Here is a 22053-nt window from a genome sequence, read left to right on the forward strand (position 1 = left end):
GATGGCAAGGTTTGTCTTTACTTGATGGTACAGATGTGTGGCATGCAAAAGAACACAACAAATATTTGAGACAGCAAGATGTAGAGCTGGATGAACACAGCAGGCCAAGCAGCATAACCAAGTAGACCCCACTTCAGAAATTCCTGCTCCTCCGATGCTGCTTGGCCTGTTGTGTTCATCCAGCTCTACATATTGTTGTCTCAGATTCTCCAGCATTGGCAGTTCCTACTATCTCTGTAACAATAAGTATTTGTATGTGCTCTTTTGGGTGCTGCAGGACACCTCCAGAATAAATCAAGCAGAAATGATATTACAGAATCCCAATCATCTTTTATTGAAGTAGCTTGGGTTTCACTTCATGTTTGGTAGTGCAGTAGAATCATGACCCATGTTGTAAAAGGACATAACTTCTTGCCCATCAGCCTCTCTCCGTTTTGTTGTGGTGGCTCAAATGCAGATGGTACAATAGAATGAAGGCATATAATATCCACTGCCAGGATACTGGGTATTGACCTACATAATGCACTGTGCACATCAATTGGATGTTGAGGGAATGGAATCCCTTTTAATTGCAGTTCATCCCAGTGTTGATACACCACACCTGCAAAGCAATATGCTATCAACTATATTCCATATCATGGGGAAGTCTGCAATCCTCAAAGCCATATACATGTTCCACCTACTTTTCGCTTAACAGCTGAGCTGTTAAGTTCCATAATAGCACCACTGATGTCAAGCCACAGTTATATGCTGATTGATGTTATTATCTGCCTTCCCTGCAAACATCTGGTGGGTGCTTCCTGAAACCACTTTAATACCATCACCAAAATGGCATTTATGACCCATCAATGCCCAAACCACAATGAATCATGCAGTCAAAAGGGTACTTATAGACCATAAACTGTATACAAAGGCCAAAATGTAGTGTTCCATGCTCTCTGTGGGGGTAGGCATTTTCCAAGGGAACTGATTTTCCCACCCTCACCATAAGAACAGCTAGTCAGATTAAGCTCCAATGAGCCATTTAGTTGCTGACTAACAAGACTATCAGAAAATCAGGAGCCTTTATAGTGAAGTCTGACCCCACTAGAGAGGTGGACAGAATCTGGGTCTCAAAGATCAAACACATCCCTCACACCCCGCCCCCGCCACAACCGCCAAAAGAGGATCCCCCTCGTTCTCACACACCACCCCACCAACAACACATCATCCTCCGACACTTCCGCCATCTACAATCTGACCCCACCACCCAAGACATTTTTCCATCCCCACCCTTGTCTGCTTTCCGGAGAGATCACTCTCTCCGTGACTCCCTTGTTCGCTCCACACTGCCCTCCAACCCCACCACACCCGGCACCTTCCCCTGCAACCGCAGGAAATGCTACACTTGCCCCCACACCTCCTCCCTCAACCCCATCCCAGGCCCTAAGATGACTTTCCACATTAAGCAGAGGTTCACCTGCACATCTGCCAATGTGGTATACTGCATCCACTGTACCCAGTGTGGCTTCCTCTACATTGGGGAAACCAAGCGGAGGCTTGGGGACCGCTTTGCAGAACACCTCCGCTCGGTTTGCAATAAACAACTGCACCTCCCAGTCGCGAACCATTTTAACTCCCCCTCCCATTCTTTAGATGACATGTCCATCATGGGCCTCCTGCACTGCCACAATTAGGCCACCCGAAGGTTGCAGGAACAGCAACTCATGTTCCGCTTGGGAAACCTGCAGCCCAATGGTATCAATGTGGACTTCATCAGCTTCAAAATCTCCCCTTCTCCCACCGCATCCCAAAACCAGCCCAGTTTGTCCCCTCCCCCCACTGCACCACACAACCAGCCCAGCTCATCCCCTCCACCCACTGCAACCAAAAACCAGTCCAACCTGTCTCTGCCTCCCTACCTGTTCTTCCTCTCACCCATTCCTTCCTCCTACCCCAAGCCGCACCTCCATCTCCTACCTACTAACCTCATCCCACCTCCTTGACCTGTCCGTCTTCCCTGGACTGACCTATCCCCTTCCTACCTCCCCACCTATACTCTCCTCTCCACCTATCTTCTTTTCTCTCCATCTTCGGTCCGCCTCCCCCTCTCTCCCTATTTATTCCAGAACCCTCACCCCATTCCCCTCTCTGATGAAGGGTCTAGGCCCGAAACGTCAGCTTTTGTGCTCCTGAGATGCTGTTGGGCCTGCTGTGTTCATCCAGCCTCACATTTTATTGTCTTGGGTCTCAAAGATCATTGGTGAAGGACCAGGCTTCACAACATACAGTGGCGAGAAAGTAGGTTATTTTCTTTCAGATCTCACAGTGTGGGGCTCAGGTAGTCAGAGACAAGGGTAGGGAGGGAGTATCCTTCGAGGGCCAACTTGCCATCTCACTATCATACTTGCCCCTTTGATAGAAGGATAATCAATCCCTAAAGAAGTAAATTGTAAAACATGTTGTATTTGCCAAATTGATCTATGCCTGATATAGAACATAGATCATAGAACATTACAGCACAGTACAGGCCCTTCGGCCCTCAATGTTGTGCCGATCTGTCATACTGATCTCAAGCCCATCTAACCTACACTATTCCATGTACGTCCATATGCTTATCCAATGACGACTTAAATGTACCTAAAGTTGGCGAATCTACTACCGTTGCAGGCAAAGCGTTCCATTCCTTTACTACTCTCTGAGTAAAGAAACTACCTCTGACATCTGTCCTATATCTTTCACCCCACAATTTAAAACTATGCCCCCTCATGCTCGCCATCACTATCCTAGGAAAAAGGCCCTCCCTATCCACCCTAACTAACCCTCTGATTATTTTATATGTCTCAATTAAGTCACCTCTCAACCTTCTTCTCTCTAATGAAAACAGCCTCAAGTCCCTCAGCCTTTCCTCGTAAGAACTTCCCTCCATACCAGGCAACATCCTAGTAAATCTCCTCTACACCCTTTCCAAAGCTTCCACATCCTTATTATAATGCGGTGACCAGAACTGTACACAATACTCCAAGTGCGGCCGCACCAGAGTTTTGTACAGCTTCACCATAACCTCTTGGTTCCGGAACTCGATCCCTCTATTAATAAAAGCTAAAACACTGCATGCCTTCTTAACAGCCCTGTCAACCTGGGTGGCAACTTTCAAGGATCTGTGTACATGGACACCGAGATCTCTCTGATCATCTACACTACTAAGAATCTTACCATTAGCCCTGTACTTTGCCTTCTGGTTACTCCTACCAAAGTGCATCACCTCACACTTGTCTGCATTAAACTCCATTTGCCACCTCTTAGCCCAGCTCTGCAGCTTATCTATGTCTCTCTGCAACCTACAACATCCTTCGTCACTATCCACAACTCCACCGACCTTAGTGTCGTCTGCAAATTTACTAACCCATCCTTCTACACCCTCATCCAGGTCATTTATAAAAATGACAAACAGCAGTGGACCCAACACCGACCCTTGAGGTACACCACTAGTAACTGCTCTCCAGGATGAACATTTCCCATCAACTACCACCCTCTGTCTTCTTTCAGCAAGCCAATTTCCGATCCAAACTGCTATATCTCCCACAATTCCATTCCTCTGCATTTTGTACAATAGCCTACTGTGGGGAACATTATTGAATGCCTTGCTGAAATCCATATACACCACATCAACCAGTTTACTCTCATCTACCTGTTTGGTCACCTTTTCAAAGAACTCAATAAGGTTTGTGAGGCACGACCTTCCCTTCACAAAACTGTGCTGACTATCCCTAATCAATTTATTCTTTTCTAGATGAATATAAATCCTATCCCTTATAACCTTTTCCAACACTTTACCAACAACTAAGGTAATAATGTGAAAAGAATAATACCCTGAATTCTCTTGATTCAATAAATATAGATCCTTTGATTATCTCAGCAAAATCCAAAGAAGTCATAGAGAGGAAGAGTTTTTTTTATAATGATTGATTATAATGGTAGCAGCAGATGATACTGAAGTAATTTTAGGAACTTTTGAGGAGCTGACTTGATACCTATCTTCAATTTATTAATAAAAGGAATTATTGCTTTTCTGCTTGTTCATTTAAGTTCTCCGCATTTGGGTTTTTGCATCCTTTCTGTGCCTATGACCGTAAACATTCATAACTGTAGCTAAGTCAGATAAAATGGAATGTATTATTCAAGAACTTTACCTCTAAAGCATTCCATTCAAATTTCAGACAACATGACTTTGGGTACTGCCATATCTTTTCTGTACTTGCTTCATAAAGCCCCATTCTTACAATAGTGAATTTAATATAGCAGTATATTAGTTGTTCACTAGGTTACTCACTAAATAATAATTAAAATATAAAAGCTACCAAAGAGTTAAGCAGGTAACCTTATTGAATGTGCTGAATGATTGAAAACAAAATGATCTAAAAAACTTATATTGTTACCTTGGCCCAACATCTTTAATCAACACTAATCTGGAATTACTCTTCATAAAGCATGAGAAAGGTCTGGATAAAATCAACCAAGCTGCATCTGTGGGGAGAGAAACAGCATTAACATTGAGCCTGATATGATGCTCCTTCAAAGTGGAAAGTGGCTGGAATTATTTGTAATATCACTTGATAACTGCCTTTAATTTGCTCTTGCAAATGTATTGAACGTATATTGACTTTCATTGTGTTGCACAATTATTGATGTAATAATGAAAATAATGTCATAGAAGGAATTTCTCTGATTTCAATAACTTTTTTTATTTATGTGTTAGACATGACTGTTGCTGGCAGACCAGCATTTATAGCCTGCCCCTAGGTTGCCCTTGAAAATGTGGTGGTGAATTGGGGCACAGCCACAAAAAATAGTCAGTCAGTCTGAAATGGGCATTCATAGCATCAAAAATCCATACAATAATGAATGGCCTATGTAATGTTTTGAAAGATTCTGGAAGAATCAGTGCCCTGAAAAAGTGACCACTATTTACCCTATGCTTAATTACTTGATATAGTGTACTGAGTTCTTCACTGCTAATCTCTTCTTTTTAAATTAATTTTGGTTTTTCAATTTATTAGTTGTGGAAAAACATCAGGTTTCCAAAAAGATGAAGGCTAAGCTGTCACTGGAAGCAAGAGTTTTGGTAGAGAAAAGAAAATAGATAACATACAAGAACAATGATCTATTTCTTTGAGTATGATGTCTTCATTTAACTAAATTATTTTTGCAAAGCAAACATCCCTTGATTTATTTCAGCTTCTTTAATTTGCATTTGTGCAATTAACCATTGCACTACCTATTCACTACCTAGCCATTTGTAGAAGTGGGAAGCTTCTTGGCCACTGTTACCCTGTTGTGAAACATGATTAGAATTATAGAGTCATTGAGAGGTGCAGCATGGAAATGGACCCTTCGGTCCAATTTCTCCATACTGAACAGATATCCTAAATTAATCTAGTTGCATTTGCCAGCATTTAGCCCAAATGCCTCTAAATCCTTCCTGATCATATACCCATCTAGATGCCATTTGAACATTGTAATTGTTCCAGTTTCCACCACTTTTTCTGGCAGCTCATTTCATACACTTACCATTCTGTGTGAAAAAGTTATTCCTTAGGATCCTTTTAAATCTTTCCTGTCTCACCCTAAGCCTATGCCCTGTAGTTTTGGACTCCCCTGCCTGGGGACGAGACCTTGGCTATGAATCCTGTCCATGCTCCTTTGAATGACTTGAACTCTCCTTAATATGTTGCGAAGGACTGTACTATTGAGAATGATTGCTCTCAAATGAACTTAAAAGTAAAACATTCAACCAATCAGAGCACTGTGTGATTAAAAGCTCTAATTGAAAAACCACAGAAAGAAACACTGTAAAACAACTGCTGTAGAGATCTACAAGCTATGAACTGAAGCTGGATTAACTTGTTTTCTATAAATATATATCCCTTGCTAGTCCCCAGTTGTGGTGTCATACAGGTCATCACATAGGGAAAATACTGTCAAGCAGTGTTATTGCAATTGCTATCTAATTAGACTATAAATATGTACTGCATAATTAGATGCCTCGTAATGCCTAGTAATCTATTTCCTTTTAAAGGAAAATCCAGGTGGTGAGCTAGTTATTCACCTGCACAGAACATAGAAGTATTGGTTTCAAGTGAAACTTTGAGGAACTGTCCTTGGTGCCTACGGTTTTTTTCTGGTTCTTTTTATTTATGCTGTTGAATACGATCCATGTGACATTCCAGTAATATTCATTATGAACATATTCAAATCACAATATTTCTAGCTTTGCTTGTCTTGCTTCAGTAAAAGTCGTAGTTTCTTTATTCCTCTGACATTGTTAGCAAGCCCAGTGAGTGCAATCAAAGATTGCCAACTGTCTCGCACATTAGAAAGTACCTTGTGGCTGAAAATGGAGCCCTTCTTGTGGCAGATGGTGATGTGATCTTTTAGAATGCATTTTGTAATATTTGCATTAATGTTTCTACTTAAATTAATTTAAGTTCTGGAGGTATTGTGAGAGAAGGGTACATTTGTGACATGATCTTGTCCTACGAAAAATCGTAAATCGGATAATGTTAAGTATAACAAATGTGAACAGGTATAATAGGCAGGAAAGCTGAAGTCAGCTAATCGTGATACCTAAGGGCTAAAATTTTTTTTGTTTGTAAGGTCAGCATCTTTTCAATCAACTTTTTTAAATGACCTAAGGTTTATTTTCTACGTAAACCTTATGTATCTAAAATTGTCTTAGCTTTGTAAATATATTCAGAAGTCTAGAGAATAGATTTATAACTGTAGTTGGTATTAAAGAAGATGATGACACACGAAGGGACTTAAGCAAATGGTTAAAGTATTTTTTTCATCAACGCATTATAAGTAAACTTTCCTTTCTATAGAATCCTGCCTAGTAATCCATTTACTTCTTAATGTTTCCACAAATTCCAAATGTTCATCTTTCACACGCAAGGGGACTTGAAAAAGAATTTCATGATGATCAAACAATTGCAGTTTGTCCCAGTGAATGTTATTTCTGAAAAAGAAGTTGGAAATGTAACACTTGGTGTTATATGGACACAAGAGAAGGTTTACAAACATTTGCACTTATATACATGCTAATTGTATTTAGCATGATATGTGTGTGCATATGTAATAGCAGTGAAAATCTATTTGACAGTTTCATAGCTGTTGAAAGAAAATCCTGATGGCTTGCATCGTTTGATCAGACAGGTCAGATATTAATATGTTATAAAAGCCCCTTACAGTGTAGCGTCATGCCATTTTAAATCCAATGCTGTCTCTTAACAGTAAATGAAACTTTGGATGGATAATCCTACAAAATGAGTTTTATGGATTGAATTCAACAAGGCTTCAAAATGGATCCATCTGCTGCACAACAGCTGGTGCAGGAATAAATTTAATTCATTAAATCATTTTAAGGAAATAGCCTTTCAAAGAATTCATTGCTTAACCATTTTAATTTTCCAAATTTGATAAAATTGTAACAATGAAATGATGAAACATACTTTTAAAATACAAGCTTTTGTTCCCTCATTTTATCCGTTTGTCACTGTGATAAGTTAAGATCTTTTTCATTTGTACATTTCAATAAATATTGAGTATAAAATGTGGAAAATGTTTGCTTATGACTTGTTACTAAATCTTTTAAAAACTTTCACAGTTGAAATAATTTTCTCAACTTGAAACAACAATTTTTATTTTCTTTTGGCAGTAACAAACTTGGTAATGGAAGTGACTGACTGCTTCTGGCATGTTTTATGGATATCAGAATACATTTTCCACTAGTATGTTTCTTTCTAATGAGTTGGTTTTAAAAAAAATTCAGGGTTATGAATTAACCTGTTCTGTTTCATTGTTTGCACAGCTTGGGCTTTTTATCCCTTCTTTTGCCTTTGAGGTTGTGGCACTGTGTCAGCTGTTGGCTGATTGTTAAAGAAAGCCATAGTTGTGTGGAAGAAAGAGAAATGGTGGTTGGTAAACAGAGATAAGGCCTGAATGGAGTCCGGGCAAGAAGAGATAGTTCTGCAACAGCCCAGATTGTGCACAGTCTGTTAAAGTGATTCAAGCAAAGCTTGCCCTTTCACACACGGCAGTTGACAGAGAAATCTCCATTGACCCAACTGAAAATAACCCCCAGCACAATAACGCTATATATATATGTATAAAATTTGAAGCTGCTGAAAGCATCTTATATTCTTGTAAGTTGCTGGATGCTGATATTAGCAGTATTGGGATCAGTATAAGTTTAAAGTTAGCATGATTTTGTTACATTTTATTTTTGCCCCAGATTCAGTTTTCCAATTAATTTTTGTTGACTGTATCAAGGCAAATACTAAAGGGAACTATCATTTTAAGCAAATTATTTATATTACATATTGTATGGAAAAGAAAGGCTTTTTAATGTTACCATGCGTTCATAGAATGGCTATTTATTCTTTGTCTTTCATTTGCTCCAAATTTTGTACAATCACACTGTAAACAACATAAGTCTTCCTCAACAAGAGTGTATGAGAATTGCAGCTGATTCCCAGGGAAGTTCACATCTCTTTTGTTTTCATTTTCTGATTGATCTTCAGAAGATGCACTAAGAAGGAAACCAATAATGTGGTTTCCTGTTTTATTCCCATAATAGAAATTTTATTTCACAAATAGAATAAGCTGATACACTTGTAACTGGGATATCCAGTAATAGACAGCTGTGAGGATTAATTGAGTGTGAAGTTGTATTTCAAAGGACTATGAAGTTAGTTCAAAGTTGTATTGGTTTCTTTACGTAAAAGCCGCTACCTATGCAGAGAAAAAGATTGCATAAAAATGTATGTCAGGGAAGCAACATTAACTAGCGCACCTAAAAGCAGAGGCTGTTTTAAATTCTGCTCATCTGATTGGATTGAGAAGGGTATATGGCTAAATTGGCTGCCACATGCTATTCTCTCAAGTTGTAATGCAGTTCACCTGCTGCCATTTTTGCCACCTATTTTCAGCAGCATCAACAATGTCTGCCACAGACCGGCAGAGGTTCGTTACATATTTGATTATCAGTGTCCAGTGGTGTAATTAGGTTGCTGGTCAGGTCTTTCCTGTAGTGTTGGCATGCACTCATAAAATATGTGGCAATAAAATTGGAACCAGAGAAGGCCCTGGATCAACAGCTCATTTAATATTTTGTGGATTCCTTGTGGGAACAGGAGTGCTTGTCTGTGTCCAACTAAGAAGCATTGGTCTCAGATTTCTACCCCACCCTCTCTTTAGCACTTATCTAATGCCAAGGACTGTTCTCTCATGTCCCTTGTAATAGCTACCACTCACCCAAAATTCTGCTCCCAATATCCAGCCAGAAAAGTGATTCCCAACTTTCTCAGGCAATATACAAAGTGAAAGAGGCATTGAACTTAGAGAAATGCTAAGTTTACATGATGCATACTGTCACATAAAATTTAATGTGTGCATCACTCTTAAGATCAAATGTTTACTTACTTGAATTTAGAAATGAATCCACAGTCAATATTTGGGGTGGGATTTTCAATTGCATGACAGCATGTTCAGGAGCGCAGATGTATGTTGAGACTGAGTATCTGAATGGGATCACTGGATTAAAATGCTTGATAATGACAAAAATTTCAAAGGGTATCCAATTAATGGCCCACTTAAACTCAAGGGAGTGTTTAATCAGGACAGGAAGGCTCAAGAGGCAATACCAAAGTGAAATCTCAAAACCAAAAATATTGGAAGAAAAAGACCAAAAGCTGGAGAAATTTAGCAAGTTTTGCAGCATCTGTGGAGAAAGAAACAGTGTTCAAAGTTTGAGCCCAATTGGAATCTTCTTCAGAACTAGTTGATTTTGGTGAATTTCAGTACTCAGTAGAGCTTCAAATTTGGAAGCTGCAAAGCTTTTTTTTACACTGGACAAATGTTTTCCACTGGGCCATTTTCTGTGAGATCGAATGCATTACCTTTTAAATTTCTGTTCCCTCTCTTGCGTAAGGCAGCAACATGCAATGGTACAGCAGCCATCTGCTTTTACTGCTACTCTCAATCATGCATTTCCCACCTCTGCATAAAACTTGGCGTCTCTAATTAGGCACAAAGCTCACCTTTAACTCAATTAGTGCATTAATATTTGAAGATTGTATTGCAGGAATGATGTGGATGCAGCATGGGGCCATGTTTCAGAAATGACACAGGCATCAAGTTCTGAAGCTCAAATTAATCAAATCTTGCAATCAAGATTCTTTTCTATTAAAGCATCATCTACTGTAAAGCTGAATTGTTTAGAAGAAAGGAAAGCTCAGTAGGACTCTAGGTTCTGGTCACAGTTCAGCAATTTCTCCACCTTCCACATGCCTGGCTGGTTATAGAATCGGTGGAGACCACACAGATGTCCACAAATCAATTTCTTACTCCTTCAGTAAGAGGTTACACCAGGAGAAATGTGTAAATAGAACAATTTAATCTGTTGGATCAGTTAAAAGAAATAAATAAGTTGCAATTAGGTTGGTACAGTAAAGAACATTGTTTAAAAATAAATATGAACTATGACCTAGACTCAGATAATTTCTGACGTTAGAAAATTTGTTAAAACTTTTAATGTTATACGTATAATATAGAAACACATGAACATATCATTAATCACAATTCTTTTTGCAGATAGTGAGGTACTATTTTGTTTTACAATATTAAATATGTTATTAAAGAAGGGAAAGAAACTGATTTCTAAGTACTGTTGTAGCACATTCCATGTAAATTCATCTTTTATCACTACAACTTAAAATCGTAGAACTGAATTTCTCACTTTTCTTTTGAAAATAGAAAGAGAATTGAGAATTGGCGAAAGCATTTCATTTCTTTATTGATTGAACAGATTTATGTAGTGTCATCATGATGTGCACATGAGGTTGATAGCATCAAAGACTGTGCAACTTCATTGCTCAAAAAAGCCATGAAATTGAAGTCACCTATTTGAAATTTCCTTTTTCCCCTCCTTTTTGCTGGACCACCTTAAGCTAGATTCAACTGCATTCTTTCCCAAATAAGTTTCGTTTTCATCATTTTACATTTAATAGACTATTTTGATAAATAAATTGATGTGTCTTTTTACTTTTTGTCAGATAGATATATAAAACATTACATAGTTTTGATGGTATATAGTAAATATTCATCTCTGAGCAGAACAAGTGTGACCCCAAAGGCCACTGGGTACTGTATTGACACAGAAAATGCATCAGCCCATTGTACTAGCTAGCTAATGAGATTGGTTGTTAAGTAAATGACACAAAGCCTACAAAAAGCTCAGCAGCTCATTGGAGTATCACAGAGAGTCCCCATACGTTGCATGCGACACATTGGACTAACCTGGCCCACCCCTGTTTGTACTTCATCATTGGCTCCCTGGTGTCAGTTTTAGAAGCAGAACAAAGACTAAAAGGGAAATGGTAAGTCAGTCTAACAATTGTACCCTGGAGAACAGAACAGCAAATCCGCTTTCCCTTTAACTGCAGCTGAGTGGAGTCTAGAGGAAAAGTAATAATTTATCACATCAAGGCAAAGTTACATTATTATTCCAAACAACCTAGACTTTCAAAGGAAAGACAATTTTAAATTTTCTGTATTGGTTTATCTGTTCCTAAAGTAAATATTTTTTCAGGAACCCAATTTTGTAACTGATTTTATTTTCTTGTTAATTAGTCTAAATTCATTTTTTACTGCCTACAGTTGCATTTGTTTTTCACATTGTAAGTTGAAAATGTGAATAAATAATCAATATATGTTAACTGTACTGCAATTTTATTTTGAAAATATTTTCACTTAATTGTTTCTGAATAACAGCAACAGAAGTTTCTGTAAAGATTCTGTTTTCATTTATACCTTATCCATACTAAGTTTTATATTAAGCCAGCCATTCTGGTTTATTTCACAGATACTTAATGTAACATTTACTACTTTTCAACAATCATTTCATACCTTCAAATCAGCATTAGCTGGCTTTTTATTCAAAATAGGACATAACATGATGAATGTGTGATCTGGTAATTGTGGACAAGAACTAATATTTTTGGTCCTCCCTCTGTGCTTGTTGTTAAAATCAAGTTTATAACTTAAGATCAATAAAACACCAATGATTCTATCAGTGAATGAACAGAGTGATGTGTTACTTTCCCTTTGCTGTAGTAACATGCAGTAAGATGTGTTTAGAAATTATTTAGGATGGCCCAAGTAGGAAACTAAAAATCTATTGTTTACTGCTCATAGGAAATATTAACCAGCTCCAATGTAGTGTTTAACAAAATAGGAAAAAATATTTCGAAGTGATGGTTTATGTTGAACTATTGAGTTTGAACTATACTGTTAGTATAAAAACAGATGTGTGTTTAATCATTGGTTTTAAAGTACGGCTTTGATAGTTTGATGGTACACTCCTGTGTATTAGCTGAGCATCGTCAGTTAGCACATCTTACATTAATTTGATTCACATTTATAATGAACTTGTTTTGTTAATTGTAAGACAGAGCACATTTGTTTTATTTATTACAAATCTGAAATTTCTGATATACACTGCATCATGTTTTCATAATGAAAGCATAGTTGTTACAATAAATATTATAAGAAAAGTAGCTACCATACATCTGTTCCAACATTTTAAGTATTCGTCTTTAGTAAACTAAGGTCTTATGTTGCACACTTTCCCGCTGAATCACTTGTTCTTACTGATTCAGGACAAATTCAAATTTTGCACAGCTTATGCATTAGAGTGTTTTCTTTTATGCACATAATTATAATCATGAGCCATCTGGTGATTTGGCAGGCTTCTCTAAATTGCAATGGAAAAGAAAATCCCAAACTAACCCTTACTGGCATAATATCGATTTTTCTTTCATCTACTGATATAGAAATTACTGTCTGCTGCTTGCTAATTTATTTTTCTGGGTTACATTGTCCAAACAGCAATACTTGTTGCCTATGGTTTGAAAATCTACAGTTTACTAGTCTGTATCTTTGCAGTAAAGTATATATGACACATGCTCCCTACTAGAAGTGTGCTTTTGTCAAAATCAAGTGCAGAATATTGCATCTCAAAAATAACAGTCAATTTTGAAAATACACAGCAGATCCACCAGGATATGAATGTTAAAAAAGCTTAGTCTATGGTTAAAAACACCATTGTGTGTTGGCACGTTCTTCAAACAAGACATGGATTTTTTCTTCTTTTTGCATTCTTAAACCTAACATTTCATTGAGTCAGATTTTGTCTGAATTCTGTAACAAATAATACAAGCAATGTCTGAAATTAAATTAGACAGTCATCAAAAGTTTTGTTTATTCTTCTACTAATTTGTTGAGAAGAAATTTGAAATATTTAGTTTGAAGAAAATTTATGCCTTTTAAAATAATTCACTTTGAAGCTGAATATTTTAAAACTGTTACCCAATTATTGACATTTTTGTCATAATATTATTACCTTGGCTGTAAGGAGTTTGATTTTCAGACTCTGGAGCTACTAAAATCAGTAGAAAAGTGGCAACATAAAATGTAATGAATCTTGCAGCTGAGATTGTACTATTACAGCAGTGAAGCATGGACACCCCTCCCCCAAATCATTTGGACTGTAAAACCTGTTTGCAATTGGAAAGCAACTTAGACCCAAAGAAATAAATAAATTAATCCTTTTTAAAATGCTTCATCAAGAATTATTGGACTAAAAGTTATCCATATTTTTATACTGCTAAATAATGAAAATGTTTTATACATAAATGGTGCTTTTACGAGCAGATATGATTTACGTATATAAATATAAGTATTTGCAAGGAGCTTTACATGACTATATGTGCTTTTGGACTATAACAGTGGTTGCCTTTGTTCATGGCTAATATCAGTGAGCAGTAGCCAGAGCCACAGATGAACAAAGTGAAGTTGTGTAATGACTGGAACAGCTGACTCATTAGGATAGAGCAGCAAAAGGTAATTAACCCTGGGAAAAGTACAGCTGCCATGCGAGCTACCCGTTTTTGTGAGACCTGATTGGGAATTAGTGTTAAATCAGTGATTCTTCTCCAAAATGGCATTGATAATTCAGTATCACCATCAGGTGCAGGCAGAAAAAAATGTGAGTTGATCACATTTACATGCAGATCTCCACTACAGTACTAGTGGGAATTTAGCACTTCAGAAAACCTGTTTCATGTTTCTTTCCATCCAGGTCTATTTAGGTATCATCAGTTGACTGCTGTGATATTCAACTGCAATCACTGAATTCTGCTCTTGCCATGTTGACAATATGAGCAACTATACAATTCTAAAACATGCATATTTGCCTAAGGTGAAATAACTCTGCCTTTTGTGTTATAAATGGGTAGCACAGTGGCACATGTTTAGCACTGTTGCCTCACAGCACTGGGGACTTGGGTTTGATTCCATCCTCAGGTGACTGTCTCTCCAGAGTTTGCATGTTTTCCCTGCATCTGCATGGTTTTCCCCTGGGTGATCCTGCTTTCTCTCACAGTCCAAAAGTGTGCAGGGTAGGTGAATTGGCCATGCTAAATTTTCCCACAGTATCCAGGAATGTGCAGGCTAGGTGGGTTAGTCGTGGGAAATGCAGGGTTATAGGTCTGGGTGGCATGCTGTCTGGAGAATCGGTACAGATTGATGGCCAAATGGCCCATTTCCCCACTGTTGGGATTTGATTTTAAAAACCGTATTGGAGACTGTTTTCTGAACGGTTTGTAAATATTCTTTTTCGTTGACTAGAAGATTCTAACACACACTGACATGCGGCACAGTGGCTCAGTGGTTAGCACTGCAGCCTCCATAGCGCCAGGGACCCGGGTTCAATTCCAGCCTCAGGCAACTGTCTGTGTGGCGTTTGCACATTCTCCCCGTGTCTGCATGGGTTTCGTCCGGGTCCTCCAGTTTCCTCCCACAGTCCAAAGATGTGCAGGCGAAGTGGATTCGCCAAGCTAAATTGCATGGGGTGTGTGGGTTATATGGGGATGGGTCTGCATGGGATTCTTCAAGGGGCGGTGTGGACTTGTTGGGCCGAAGGGCCTGTTTCCACACTGTGGGGAATCTAATCTAATTTGACTAGTGGGGACAGGTAAAATACTTGAGTTGAAGTAATGAACTGTGGTATCAAGGACAAAACTGTTCATGTATTTCTATTGATTTGTTTTGCTCATAATATGAAACTCTTTCTAAAAATTAGCAGAAGGAGGAATTTTATATGAACACATTAATACGTTTGTTGATTTTATCTCATAATACAATATTAATTAGTGCTGCTAAATAAACTCATAGTACCTTTGCACTACATGAATCCTATTTCCATCTGCCCACCTTCCTTGTATCCACTATAGTAAAGTGTAGAATGAATATTTCACATGAACTTTATTAAAAGCATGGCAAAATGTCATTTGCCATTGTCGTGGCCTACTGTTTTCTTTAAGAAGGGCCATCATTTATATTGAAGGATGGAAAGTTGATAAGAAAGAAAGACATAGTGGTACCTCAGGAAGTAGTGATTAATTTACCCCTCAGAAGATTGAGAGGTGGGAAAGACCTGTTTTGAGGTAATGGTAATTATTAAATAAGTCTCGAATATACAATAACATGTGCTTTCAACATGGATTAAGATGGCATATTTCTAATTTACAAAAAAAAAGAAAATTTCAAAGAGTGTTAACTATTTTACTGGGGTAAAGATACGCAAGAGAAGTTGTGATGGATAAAAAGAAGTTGAAGGGAGAATGTGAACGGAGTTACAATAATCGACAAGCTGTCCTGGACCTCCCACATAGATGCAATGGTCCAAAAGGCACAACAACGCCTCTTCTTCCTCAGAAGGCATAGAAAATTCAGCACATCCATAGGGACCCTTACCAACTTTTACAGATTCACCGTAGAAAGTATTCTAGCTGGGTGCTTAATGGCTTGGAACGGCAACTGCTCTACCAGGACCATAAGAAACTACAGAAAGTTATGTGTACAACCAAGACCATCACAGAAGCCAAACTCCCATCCATCGACCCCATCTACACCATTTGCCACAGAAAGGTTGCCAAAAGTATCAAAGACCCCTCTCACTACGGGAACATTCTTTTTCAGCCTCTTCCATTAGACAAAAGATACAGAAGCTTGTACACTTGCACCTGCAGGTTCAAGAACAGTTTCTTCCCTGCTGCTATTAGACTGCTGAATAGACCTCTCTAATTTCAAATCTAATGTTGAGTTTGCTTTAGTGTACATTCTGTTCAATTGTAACCTTCTATGCCTCACTCTATCTCAAGCATCCTATGATCTGTATGCCCTTGTTTGTTGTAATCTGCTTGTACTGCTTGCGAAACAAAACCTTTCACTGTACTTAGGTACATGTGACAACAATAAAACAAGTCAAAGAAAGCTGAGAAAGTATTTCTTGATACGTTTTTTCTTGTCTATTCTCTTGCCGTATGATTGAGTATTCAAAAACATTTTCCAGTTTCAAAAGCAGCTTTCAGGTCTTAGATACGGACAGTGTTTTTTTTGGCCAGCCACTGTGACTTTAATTTATTCAACTTTTTAATACAACTACAATGTTAAAGAGATATCTTAAATGCTTTTGAAGAAATTCATATTTGATTGATTGCTCCTGGTTTTATCAATTTTTTAAAAGTAATTCACAAAATGTGGACATCACTGGTTAGACCAGCATTTATTGCCCATCCCTAATTACCAAGAGGGCAGTTGTGACTCAACCACATCGCTGTATGTCTGGAGTCACAAGTAGGCCAGACCAGGTATAGATGGCAGTTTCCTTCCCTAAAGGACATTCATGAACCAGATGAAGTTTTCCAACAATCAGCATGGATTCAAATCACTACTGGTATCTTAATTCCAGACATTTATTGAATTCTACCCTCTGCATGTTTGGATTTGAACCAGAGATCCCTACAACATTACTTGGATCTCTGGATTAATAGCCTGGTGATAATACCATTAGGCCATCATCTCCTATATGCAGAGACATTTGTGCACGTGAATTTCCTTAATTATTTGCTATGTTTCTGAGACATGTCTGATGTAACCTTTTTTTCTCATTTACATGATCCTGCCCAGTATAAATATTCTTGTGACTTCATTCCACATTCCCAATGAATAAGGTACTATGTAGGTTCTTAGCTTAAAAACTTAGACATAGTGTGGCCTAAAGTCATTAGCATAACTGAGATTTCTGGAATTTTTTAGCAATTTTCTTTTCGCACATTTTGCTTTTTATTCTACTTAGGCCCGCATTTGCCTGAAACAAAGTGCTTCCATTTTGCATCCACATACTTTTTTTAAAACTCCTGATACATTCAGCAGGAAGAAATGACTGGAATGGCCATCCCAAATGGGGACATTGCCATTCTCATAATGATAGGTGGAAGAAGAGCAGCAGAAGGTAGAGGGTCTAACAGCGAGGTCTAATGTCTGAAGACTACTTTCACTATTTCTGCTATTGGAGGCATTCTACCTGAATTCTGCTAGTATTTACATTGCAGAGGAGACAAATGAAGTCCACAGGGAATTCTGGCACATGTGTAGGTAAGGTGAATGGCAGCTGTCTTTCCCCCAGGGCAGGTGATTTCAAGACAAGGCAATATAATTTTAAGGTGAGAGAAGAAAGATTTAATAAATTCATGAGTGGCAATTTTTTTTAATATAGAGAATGGTTCGTGTGTGGAATGAACTTTCAATGGAAGTGGTGGATATGGCTACAGCAACAGCATTTAAAATCATTTAGTTAAACACAAAAATAAAAAATGTTCGGAGGAATATGCACCAAGTTCAGGCAAATGGGATAGTTTAGTTTGAGATGATGGTCGGCGTGGACTAGTTGGACAAAAGGACGTGTTTTGGTGCTGCATGACTCTATCTCCGCAGGATCAGTACTGAATGCAGTGCAAGCGTAATCCCAGAAATTCCAGGTGGATATTTAAACTATTCCAACTATATTACTTAGAAAGCTATTTAGGTTGATTTTCAATTTCCCTGTGATGAGAACTAAGGCATAGTCCAAAGGGTATCTTTTGAATATAATAAGCTGAAACAATTTTTTTTTATCATAAAGCAATGGTAAACTTCTTGACTATCAGCTAGAACAATCTTGTGATCAGGGCATTGACATTCAACAAATATAATTATTTCAAGAGTTATTATAGATTTTTGTTATGAGTTATGTAAAAAACAATGTTGTTTTGAAATTAGGCTCCATAGTGCCAGTGGTGCCAATCAACAGAATTTGAAAACTCAGAACTCAGAATGCTTTTGGCTACTCACACACAGCCTGTGTACTGGGTCCTGTCTGAGAGCTAGTGTAGGCATGCCATGCATACATCAAATGTGTGTAAAGTGAGTGGATAATGAACAAACAGGCTTCATGAGCAGGAAATAGCCTTTTCATCCCCAAAAGCCTGCTCCGTCATTCAATAACCTCACGGTCACCGGATCTTAACTTCAACTCTACTTTCGGATCTACCCCTAAACCCTTTGCCTTCCTTGTTAATTAAGACTAACACCCCCTCTGATGAATAAACATTTTTCTCCTCATCTCTGGCTTGAGTGGGAGATATCACATTTTTAAGCTGTGTCCAGTAGTTCTAGTTTTTCTCACAAATGGGTTTATGATATAACATCAAACATAGATGTGGCACTAAATTTATCATTTTGAACTGTGCAGGTCCAGTTAATGTCCTATTGATACTAAACTGTAATAGAGTCAGCTGTAATAGAATCCACCACTCATGCCTACAACTCTTACTTAACAGCTAACCGCACCACTTCTTGGCTTACTTCCGTTAGATACAAAATTAGTGAAAGTACATAATAGAAAGACATTTGAATTTTTCTTGGATTTTCAAGCAAAGGGAGTGAGAACACATTTTCACCCCAGATGAGCTGAAAGCATGCTAAAGCTTTTCTTTCAAAGTGAATAGTCTGGAACTTTCCTGAATCAGTGTATCTACCTTAGAAAAAAGTGTCATAACTGGCACAGTTTGGTCTGGTGAAGGGAATGGCTGCAGGATAGAAACAGAAGTTGCTGGAAAAGCTCAACAGGTCTGGCAGCATGTGAAGAAAAATCAGAGTTAACGTTTCGGGTCCAGTGACCCTTCTTCAGAATTCAGAAAATGTTGGCCGATGGGTCGGTCAATGCTTGTTCTGAGGAAGAGGCACTTGACCCTAAACATTAACTCTGATTTTTCTTCAAAGATGCTGCCAGACCTGACCAGCACCTTATGTTTTTTTTTCCTGGTTTGCAGCATCCACAGTTCTTTCAGCTGCAGGATAGAGTTTGGACTGCCATCCTTGGACAACATTCAGAGGCAGTCACAAGAGTTGTCAATTGTTAAAAGGGTGACCCCTATTCTCTGGGATTGCATCCACGTTATTTTGTTACAAATTGGGTGCCTAGCCCCAACTCCTCACACCCTATTCTCTTCCATGACACCTCATATTATTCATACCAACCTAATACTAACTCATGTCAAGCCAGGTCCATCAACTATGCTTTACCCATTAATCTTGCATGCTAACTTAGCATGGACCTTAGAACCCCTGTTGAAATAAAGCAAAACAAATATCTATAATTGTCTTTATTATAAGAAACAAATATCAACATTCATGAAAGCCCATTTAAAATTTTAAGCAGCCCTCAATTATTTAATTGCTCATCAAAACAAACAGTCCTGTTATAATGCCACATTAAAGTGAGCTAATATATTACTAATCTAAATGAGCTGCCAATTAAACATCCAAATTATAACTCTACTGCTTGGATAAATGAAGGTTGTTAAAGCAGCCAACCATTAAAAATGATATAATGACTAAGCTTAGAATTTAGAAACTTAAATAATTCTGTGTTAAGAATTACACCAGTAACCAATAGAAGATGGTCGGTTGGGCTTGCAAAGGTATTTATTTGCTGTAAGTTATGTATATTGACTCACAGCGCCTTGTTGTTTGTAACATTTGTCCATTCTTGCAGTTTTTTAACCAAAGGAAGGGTTAGGGAGACTACCAATCCTTGCGACATCCCCCATGTAAATTCCTTGACGAATTAGAGTCTGACTGCCTGGTCTGAGTTTAAACGTCTAACTATGATTGACAAATAACAGTTCCTGTGGCATCTCCATCCCAATCATGATCCAGCCAATCAGCAATTTTTTGTCGAACTCTTAACATTGCTGCTCCCTTTCTCACTTTGATCTCTTGCTTCCTAATCCTGTAGGTGCGAGATGAAAATTGACTTTAACCTTGTATCTCTTTTTAGTAATGTTTAAGTTCAGTACTACCAATGCCAACAAACAGCTATTGTAATTCCAAGAACAGACTTCTTTTGATAGAGAAAGGCATGCCTTTATTTAGTTTTTTAAGTGTGAATTCACAAATCTTCATAGTTTGACAGTCCTTTATTCTTTACCTACCATTCATGAATGTTCATGTCTCCACTGTAATTTCATGAGTGTCACTGTGCCCCTTGCTGCAGTGGCAACAGTGTCTTTTTGAGCTTTGCACTGAGTTCAAATAGCCCAATAGAGTTTGTGTTTCCCTGTCAATGATCTTGTGAAAGTCCAACCCTCAGAAGACTTTCCATATTAAGCAGAGGTTCACCTGCACATCTGCCAATGTGGTATCTGTATCCATTGTACCCGGTGTGGCTTCCTCTACATTGGGGAAACCAAGCGGAGGCTTGGGGACTGCTTTGCAGAACACCTCCGCTCAGTTCGCAATAAACAACTGCACCTCCCAGTCGCGAACCATTTCCACTCTCCCTCCCATTCTTTAGGTGACATGTCCATCATGGGCCTCCTGCAGTGCCACAATGATGCCACCCGAAGGTTGCAGGAGCAGCAACTCATATTCCGCTTGGGAACCCTGCAGCCCAATGGTATCAATGTGGATTTCACCAGCTTCAAAATCTCCCCTTCCCCCACCGCATCCCAAAACCAGCCCAGCTCATCCCCTCCACCCACTGCATCTCAAAACCAGTCCAGCCTGTCTCTGCCTCCCTAACCTGTTCTTCCTCTCACCTATCCCTTCCTCCCACCCCAAGCCGCACCTCCATCTCCTACCTACTAACCTCATCCCACCTCCTTGACCTGTCCGTCTTCCCCGGACTGACCTATCCCCTCCCTACCTCCCCACCTATACTCTCCTCTCCACCTATCTTCTTTTCTCTCCATCTTCGGTCTGCCTCCCCCTCTCTCCCTATTTATTCCAGAACCCTCACCCCATCCCCCTCTCTGATGAAGGGTCCAGGTTTTGTGCTCCTGAGATGCTGCTGATGGGCCTGCTGTGTTCATCCTTCCTCACATTTTATTATCTTGAACTGACAGAGTGGCAGTGATGATAACATGTTGAAGGAAGCAGCTTTATGCACTATACAACTTCTGCCATTTCCCCAGATTTGTCTGTCAGTAATCTTAGTACTGTATTGAAGGACAGGTAAATCAACTGCTGTGAAAGCCTCCACTCCTTCACTGATAGAAATCTGACCTTATATGGCAACAAGCATTGTTCTCCCAAAGCAGTCTGAGATACTGGGTGAGTTCAACCTGTGCTGCACCAGAAATTGTCGCCTGAGCTACTGCTCCTGCAGTGATAATGGGCACTGCAGATGCTGGAGAATACAAGATAACAAAGTGTGAAGCTGGATGAACACAGCAGGCCAAGCAGCATCTCTCTCTGATGAAGGGTCTAGGCCCGAAACATCAGCTTTTGTGCTCCTGAGATGCTGCTTGGCCTGCTTTGTTCATCCAGCTTCACACTTTGTTGCCTAAGCTTCTGCAATCCAGTTTGGTCCATAGGTGTTGTCACTGATTTGCAACCACCTTTGTGCTGGATGACTGAGGAGTTTGAAAAGGAGCAATGGATGCGATGGTCTCAGTTTTCAACGAGCTGCATGGATTGTCACACTGTCTCATCCAGGGACCTGGTGTGTTTGTCCTTCACTGCTCCCTGTGGTCTGGGTCTCCTTGTCCAATAGGAGAAAGGAAAGGATGTCAGTATGTGTGTGGAGTAATGTGCCTGTTGTTGCTGAATGACTGAAGGTATATAGAA

At 38.9% G+C, this 22053-nt stretch overlaps 1 protein-coding gene across 9 annotated transcripts in view; it reads left to right on the forward strand.

The window, feature by feature from the left end:
* st18 (ST18 C2H2C-type zinc finger transcription factor) overlaps positions 1-22053 on the forward strand; it is a 343587-nt gene that overhangs the window by 120998 nt on the left and 200536 nt on the right. The window contains exon 1 of one of the 9 annotated variants that reach the window (XM_059646058.1): positions 11348-11417. The exons of the other annotated variants lie outside the window; for them this stretch is intronic. The gene's annotated coding sequence lies outside the window, so the exon portion shown is untranslated. Of the gene's footprint in view, positions 1-11347; positions 11418-22053 lie in introns of those variants that run through there. 9 annotated transcript variants of the gene reach the window in all.

This window comes from Stegostoma tigrinum, chromosome 5, assembly GCF_030684315.1.
Source record: "Stegostoma tigrinum isolate sSteTig4 chromosome 5, sSteTig4.hap1, whole genome shotgun sequence".
Lineage (NCBI taxonomy): Eukaryota > Metazoa > Chordata > Chondrichthyes > Orectolobiformes > Stegostomatidae > Stegostoma > Stegostoma tigrinum.